The sequence below is a fragment of the Lotus japonicus genome, chromosome 6 (assembly GCF_012489685.1).
Source record: "Lotus japonicus ecotype B-129 chromosome 6, LjGifu_v1.2".
Classification (NCBI taxonomy): Eukaryota; Viridiplantae; Streptophyta; class Magnoliopsida; order Fabales; family Fabaceae; genus Lotus; species Lotus japonicus.
In genome coordinates, this window is record NC_080046.1 from 27,339,222 (window position 1) to 27,347,413 (window position 8,192).

The 8,192-nt window shown below is 43.7% G+C and overlaps 1 long non-coding RNA gene across 1 annotated transcript; it reads left to right on the top strand.

The window, feature by feature from the left end:
- Positions 1–259: 259 nt before the first annotated feature.
- LOC130723937 (uncharacterized) lies at positions 260–2,182 on the top strand. The gene is made up of 3 exons (XR_009014396.1): positions 260–460; positions 1,556–1,625; positions 1,842–2,182. It is a non-coding gene; the product is annotated as an uncharacterized LOC130723937 (long non-coding RNA).
- The last annotated feature ends 6,010 nt before the right edge of the window (positions 2,183–8,192 follow it).

An 8,192-nucleotide genomic window follows, 5' to 3' on the forward strand; every position in this document is an offset into this window, starting at 1 on the left:
GAAGAAAACCGTGGCATCTACATTTCATACCACAGTTCCACATTTGTGGCCAATTCATGGCTACACTTTTCCAACCGCTGCTACTTAATCCCACAAATGTAACTGTGGCATAAAGATCTGCATCTTAATTAATTAATTCGGGCTTAACACTAAAAAATTACTTCCGCCAAAATTTCGTAAATCCCGCTCGTGTTTAGAATTTTTGCACAACTAAAGGATTAATTTTTATTAAAAAAAACTTAAAAGTTATAAAAAATAAAAACCCCCCAAATCTCTAACACTACACTCGATCAGTACGTGTACTTCTGAGAAAATTGGAACCCTAACTTTCTCCTCCTTGGTTGAACGATCGTGGCCCTCCTCCTCCGCCGGCACAACTCATGTGGGCGACCCTCTTCTCTCCTCCGGCACGGCTCATCTCGGCGACGGCTTGCGCAACCCTCCTCTCTACGCTGCTGAGGTATGTTATTTATGTATATGTATATTTGCTTTGGTTGGAGTCGTGGACCTGGAGAGGTTGCAGCGGGTGGTTCTTCTTGTGTTTCAATGTGTATTGGTTGTGTGGGGAGAGGTGATTACCCATTGGATGGTGTTATCCCTTCTGTAGTTGGTTTGTGGTTCTCTTTGATCCTGTCTTTCTCTGTTTCTGTTCTGTTTCTTCTTTGTTCATCTCTTTTCCTTTTGATCTTGTTTTGTCTTTGTTTAAGCTCTGTACTTACAACACTTCTTTTGCAAATTAATATTACCTTTGCTTACTCAAAAATAATCTGTAAGGATGGTGTGCTTGACTTAAACTTGTTTATGAATATAATTGATACCCCAGTGGTTGCTACCACCCGGTGTGGAAATGAAACAAGTTGTTTCCTCAGGATACAACTTAAGATTGTTAGAGGTGTTCTTCTAACTGGGGTGACAACAATCTTTGCCCCATTGTTGGTGACATTGGTTTGTAAAAATCCTTGTCATGTTTGAGAAACGTCTTCCAATCCCAGGATGAAGACAGCATTGAGGAACCTATTCTACAATATACCAGCAGTCAATTTAATTTCTTTATTTCCTTTGGTAGCTGCTTAATTTGTTTGGATCATGATATCTCAATTCATTGGTCTGATCTGTCAAAGATTTTCAGTTGGAGTTATCTGATTCAGTTGGTTTAGGTTGTGTTAGTTTCATATTGTCCAAGGTTAGTACATCAGGTCTATGTTTCTCAAAGTTAAGTTCACAGGCTCAGGCTGGTTTTTAGAGGTGATTTTAATGTGTAAAGGGGTAGTGAACTTTTTCATTGAAGAATAGTATTGGTTGTTGGAAGGTTATAATCAGGAGGATCTTCTTTTCTCTTGTGGCCTCTTTTTAAATGGGAAACTTATTCTGTTTTGGGCTAAAAAAAAATTCTATTTGCATCTCATATTAAATATAAGTGTAATTATTGGCTATGTTGCAGTGGTTGGTTTGTTTTGAGCAATTATACTTGCCTAATTTTATTCTCGTTTGATATATATATATTTGGCTTATATTATATGTGAATTTTAATTTTGTTTCTGATTTTTATTTTAAGGAAGGTTTAGTCTGGGAGTACAAGGGAGATAAAAAAAATTAAGTTTTATTACTCCAACAAACCTTGAGGGGTAAGTGTTACTACTTGATCTTGTTTATGCTTAAGTTTTGAACATGACATGATGTTACATATGCTTTGAGCAGTATTTGATTGTTTTCGAATTTAAAAGTAGAATGGGGAGAATGATGATTTGGATCATTTGGTAGCTAAAGGCTTTCTAAAAGGATATGATAATTTTATATTATATGTGAGTCTAATTTGTGTGTATTGTGTTTCATATTAGCAGAATGGGGAGAATAATGATTTTCATGAAGAAGGAGAAGATGGAGATGGAGATGGAGAAGGAGAAAAGGTGAAGGAGAAGGAGGAGAAGAAGAAGAATATTGATTGCTTTTGGAATTGATAGGTTTTTCTTATTTTGAAAGATTGTTTGGAACTTAGGATGACATCTTGAAATTTTATTTTGTATCTGTTTTTGTTGAATTTAACATTGGCATGAATTGACTAGAAACTATCAAGTTGAACAGTATTAGGCATTGCCATTTTTTGTAGTAGTTTTATTTATTTTTTGCTCTTTGTGATACAATATTTGTGTTAATTAAGATTTGGTCTGTTTTATTTGATTCATTTTTTTGTAATGGTTCTATCTCTTGATATTGGTTGAACTACTCTTGGGCTTCTTTTGAATGAATCAACTTATGAAAAAATGTCGATTGTAATTATTTTAATTGATGTGTACATTTGTCATTGTTATGATACTTTAATAAATTAGGTTATTAAAATAATTATGGAAACAATACAGATGGTTCTGAAAATGTGCATAAGTGCAAAACAGTGGCTAAACAAAATATGACAACAACCCGTGGCATAAAATAAACTGTAGTTTTAAGCATTCCCTATAACCGTGGCTAAAAGCTATTGGCCACGGTTACAAACCAGTGGCGTAAATATAACCGTGGCTCTAGAATTTATGCAAAACCGAGGCAGAAAGAGATTGGACGCGGTTACGAATCGGTGGGGAGAATATAACCGTGGCATTAGCGTAGTGTGTAAACCGCGGCTAAAATGTCTAATGCCACGGTTTATGATACGCGGTGCTACATAAACCGTGGCCTTACGTTTTTTAATTAACCGTAGCTTAAAGTTAGCCAAACCGTGGCACTTGAACTTGGCCACGGCCACATACACTGCGGCAAGGAAACCGTGGCTAAACCGTGGTGTAAGCTTTTAGCCACGGTTTTTTCACATTGCCCCGCGGTTTTCCGTCCGCGGTGGAAGGCCAAAAATGCTGTAGTGACTACTCTCAGTTACTTTCTGTTACTTTCCCGTCACTGGAGGTTACTCGTGACGTGGCTTGCTACTTACAGCGGGGGCTGTAAATATATTTGTACATTAGTTATTTCGATGTGGAGTCTTTAGTTTGCGTGAAGAAGGCTCAAGATGGCTTCTTGAGCCACGCCGTCAAGATCAGTATCTTCCGCCTTCTTCGAATTCTCGAAGAAAGGGTCGGTCAACATAAAGTCGACAAGGGTAAGTTGGCGGCCCAGCGCGGGACTTTCTTTTTCCTCGGCGGCCGAATGGTCGGGGGCGGGGAAAGAGTGGCAAGGGGAAGGCGGGGGTGACGGCAGAGTGACAAGAACCTGATCCTCATCATGACAGCTCATTGAACGAGCGGGGGAGGCCCGAGATGAGCTCACCCCAACTTGTTGAGTCGAATGGTCAGATGCAGGGGCGGGCTGAGGGGCGACGGTAGTGGTGCCTTCGGGCGCAGATTGGCTGGCGTTGGGCTCCTCAAGGGCGGATGGCGCATTCGCCCCGCCTTCTGTACTCGAGGCGCTCCCAGCAACTGGATCTTGGCGGGAAGCGATGGTCTAGCTAGATTTGGGCTTTTTGGATTTTTTGATTTTCTTTCCCGCCAAGGGGGCGACGGTCCTGTCTTCTCTGCCCAATGCTGGCTCGCCGGAGCTAACTTCTTTGGATTTTTGGGAATTATTCTTCGGTAAAGGGAGGATAGTCTCGCCGAAGGAACTCATCGCTGGCCTGCCAGATTTGGGCTCTTCGGATTTATGATTTTCTTTTCCGAAGGGGCGACGGCCCCGTCGTAGGCGTCCGAAGCGGTGGCGCATTTTCTCTTGCCCCTATCGGTGTTGAAAACGGGAGGAAACTTAATCACCTCGGCGGCGAGGGCACTCTCCAGTTCACTCTTGGTAAACTTCATTTCCTCTGAATACAAAAGGAGATGTGTGCAACAAGTGTTAGCAAGAAATACAGTAGGAAAAACGTGATGGTGCGATGTAAAAAGGGGGTAGGCGGGAAGCCAACCTAGGAGTGGGCCAAGGATGTTGTCGCGAGCGGCTGCCAGCAGTTGCGAGCACTCGAGAATGAGAAGCTTGGCAAAAATGCTGAGGATGATTTTGTCTTCATTGCTCAGCGACGCATCCGAGGGCGGCGGAACGATGCTGGGGGGTTTAGTCTAGTAAAAGGGAAACTGGGCAGTCCCGTCCCGTAAAGTGAAAACTTCAGGGTATGTGTGATGCACAATCACATGGAAGTACCGGCGTCCGGGCCCCGTCTTGACGTTGCTTTGATACGGGTGGAGGCGCTGTCGACCGGTGCGAGACTTTAGAGAGACCCAGCCATGGGCCTTCAGGGACTTCGGCTCCACGGTGTAAAAACAGAAGAAGTAGGCAACCTTTAGCTCGAGGCCGACGGCGTCGCAGAGTATCTTAAAACACTTGGCGAAGGCCCAGGCGTTTTGGTGCAGTTGGCAGGGAGCAACGTTGATCTCCTTCATCACTTGTCGAAAGAATGGGGAGAAGGGCAGCTTGATCCCCAGATCGAGGAACAAGTACTCATAGACGTAAAAGTAATGGGGTTTCTTTGCGCCGTGATCAACCGTGCAGCGCAGCCAAGGGCGGTATTTATTTAAGCACTTCCCAGTAACAAGAATGTCTTCAAGGGACTTTTCGTAACAGAGCCCGCCGGCCTGGGGGGAAGTTTCGGCAATGGATTCGTCGGAGGCTTGCTCTGAGGGCTAGAAAATAGCCTCTTGAGTGGGACTCTGGTCTGTGCGTTCAGGAAGGGTAGCAAACACCCGGCGCCAAAAGGCCTCGATGGCCTCCCCGTCGAGGGGAACCCCTCCTGGAGGAGAAGGGTTAGCCGAGGGTGAAGGTGTAGGGGTAGCGTTCTGGGAACGGGAAGATTTTTGGAGGCAGCGTTGGGAAGTCATTTTTCAGAAGATGAAACGGAAGGGGGCACGGGCATAGGGATGGAAGAGGGGGTGTTGAGGTATTAAGCTCTTTGAAAGATTTGGAAAGGCAAAGTGAGGGAGCAGGGTTCAAAAGTTTTTGAAAGTAACAAATGATGGGAGGATGGGGCTTTTTGAAAGGGAAAGAAGTAGTGGTTGAGATCGTGTCCGTGGGTAAGGATAGTGGGAGATTGTGCCCCATGATGACAAGGTGAAATGATTACTTTGGGGGAAGAGACGCGAATTTTGGGGAAGTGGGAGCGGCACAATAAATGGGAAATTACAACGGCTGATTGGTTTAAATTCAAATTGGCAGGCTTTATTGTGATTTGAGGGGACGTTTCGAGGACAGCGGTTGGGACTCTGTAGATTTGCTGACCTTTGCATTTCTTCAGCACATTACACGCAGGCTACACGCGTCAAGCCACCATGATTCACAGCGGTCGCGGCTGCAACTGGGCGAGCAAGTCAGGTGCTGTCGCTGCAAGCCCACTCGTGGACTTGTGGACTCGGAGGAATCTGTCGAGCAAGTCAAAATTTAGCTTTAGCTTTATTTACTACGCCATGTTGGTGACCTGTCTAGATCACTAGCTTTGACATTAGTTAGTTTTTCTTATGCTTGTCGCCTTTGTTCTAAAGACACTCTTAGCTCTCATGCTTCGAGCTCGGTGTCTTGTGGACTTGTAGATTGGGCGAGACCCCAGAGGCCCTCACCCAGGGATGCTCGCCCAAAGGCGATGCACAAGCCAAAGGTCTGGGCCTCCTTCGAGAGGCCCAACCGGCCCACTAAGGACAACTGGATACGTCAGACCCAACCGCTATAAATAGGGGGCGGTTACCAATTGTAAAGGACTCTTAGCTCATTTCATGAATAACAAACTCAAGATTCAGTTACACTCTCTCTCTCTAAGCGGTTACACGCTCTCTCTCTCTCTCTAGATTCTCTCATTGCAATCCTCTCACTCTAGATACTATACCTTCTTTCTATGTTCTTGGCTGGAACAGCAAGAGGAGATGTCAGATTACAGATCAATTAGTTTGATTGGCAGTGTCTACAAATTATGATCAAAAGTGTTGTCTGCTCGGCTTAGTATGGTGTTGCTGGGGTTGTTAAATCGGAACCAGTTTGCTTTTACAGCAGGTAGACAGATTGCAGATTGTACTTTGATTGCAAATGAGATTGTCCACACAATGAGCTCGAGACCTCAAGGTGGTTTGCTGTTCAAAATTGATTTTGCAAAAGCTTATGATAATTTTAAGTGGGATTTTTTGCTGGAATTACTTCAAGATATGGGTTTTGGGGGAAGGTGGATTGGTTGGATGCAGAGTTGTATCTCAACGGCTTCTTTGGCGGTTTTGGTTAATGGCTCGCCATCAGAATTCTTTGCTATTCAGAAGGGTCTACGTCAAGGTGATCCCCTATCGCCGTTACTGTTTAATATTGTGGCGAATGGGATGTCGTGTATGCTCAATCAGTTGCTTGAAGGGGATGCACCTTGTGGGGTGGAGGTGGCACCGGGACTCCGTCTTAATCATTTACAGTTTGCAGATGGCGTGTTGCTTTTTACAGATTGTGATCAGAATCAGTTCCAGCACATGGCGTTGGGGGTGGAAGCGTACCTATTTTGTTCCAGCCTGAAAATTAATTTCAATAAGTCATTAGTGTATGGGGTAAATGCATCACCAACTATAGTACAACAAGCGACAACTTGGTGGAATTTTAAAGTGGGCTCTTTACCTTTTATGTGCCTTGGCTCGCCTCTTGGGGGAAAACCAAGACGATTGTCTTTCTGGAATCCTGTTTTGGAAAAAATGGTAGAAAATTTGGGAGTATGGAGCTCACAATTTTTTACTCTAAGTGGGCGTCTGGTGCTTGTAAAATCAGTTTTAAATGTTGTTCCTTTGTATTACATGGCGCTTTACAAAGCGCCTAAAGGAGTAATCTTGGCAATGGAGAGGATTATGCGACGCTTTTTGTGGGGAGGGAGTGGAGGTGAGAGTAAAATAATGCATGTGGGTGGCTTGGGAGGATTTGTGCAAAGGGGTCGCGGTATGGTGGCTTAGGGGTCGGATTTTTGGAATGGAAAAAGAAAGCGATGTTGTTGAAGTGGGTTTGGCGGTTTGGGCGTGAAAAGGAGGCTTTATGGCGGGAGGTGGTTGAAGGTGTGAAAAACGACTAGAAGGGGGGGTTGAATAGCGTTTTCAATATAAAAACTTTCCCCTTAAGATTTAAAGTAAATCTTTTCGGTTTCTCTAAGATAGATGGTGCAGCGGATAAAGATAGAGAGAATAGAAATGCACACAAGTATTTTATCCTGGTTCACTTGATAAATCCCTCAAGCTAATCCAGTCCACCCGTTAAGGTGATTTCTTCCTTCTTAGAATGAAGGCAATCCACTAATCAGATAATTGTTACAACTGCACTTGAAACCTACAAGTGACTAACAATACACTGACTTAGCTATCACTAAGATTCACTCTCTTAGTCTTCTCTAGGATCCGATCAACCTTGATCTCCTAAAGGAACTACCACTAAGATTCACTCTCTTAGTCTTCTCTAGGATCCGATCAACCTTGATCTCCTAAAGGAATCACCACTAAGATTCACTCTCTTAGTCTTCTTAAGGATACTGACCTACCCGGTCCCTTAAGGAAAATCAAACAACTGTTTGAGGTTGGTGTTTACAAAGGTTTGCTTCTAAATAAGCTGAGTGTAAACCAAATAAGAATAGATGAAGAAAGTAGAGGCTTGAATCTTTTCTTGTATTGCAGCTCTTTGTTTTCTCTCGCTCTCTTTCTTTCTTCTTTTCTTCAGCCTTTTATAGTCCAAGGTGCAAAGGATATTTCTGTTGAGAGAATATGACCGTTGGAGGGCATTTCTGGAACTTCCAGAACCTGCTGTGGCTGAACCTTGGTAGGTAGGCATTTCAGAATAGTACACTGCTCTTGTACTTCTCGATAGAGACATTTGCCTTTAACCATTGACTTCTGATCAGAGTTATGCTTCGTGTTGGAACTTGTGAAGCTTGGTGATCAGAGTCAGAGGGAAGCTTGGATCCTCTGATGCTTGGATCCTCTGACCTTCGTAACTTCTGCTTCTGGACCTTCAGAGCTTCTGAACCTTCAGAGCCTCTGGTCCCTCAGAGCTTCTGGTCTTCAGATCTTCTGATCCTCAGATCTTCTGATCCTCTGATCTTCTGATCCTCTGATCCTCAGATCCTCTGATCTTCAGAGCTTCTGATCCTCTGATCTTCTGATCTTCTGATCTTCAGAGCTTCTGATCTTCTGACGAATATATCTTCTGGTGTCAGAATCAGAACCTGTTTGTCAAAACACTCGAGACAAACATTAGAGTATCATAGTTGTTCATCCACAAATAAATACTTGTTA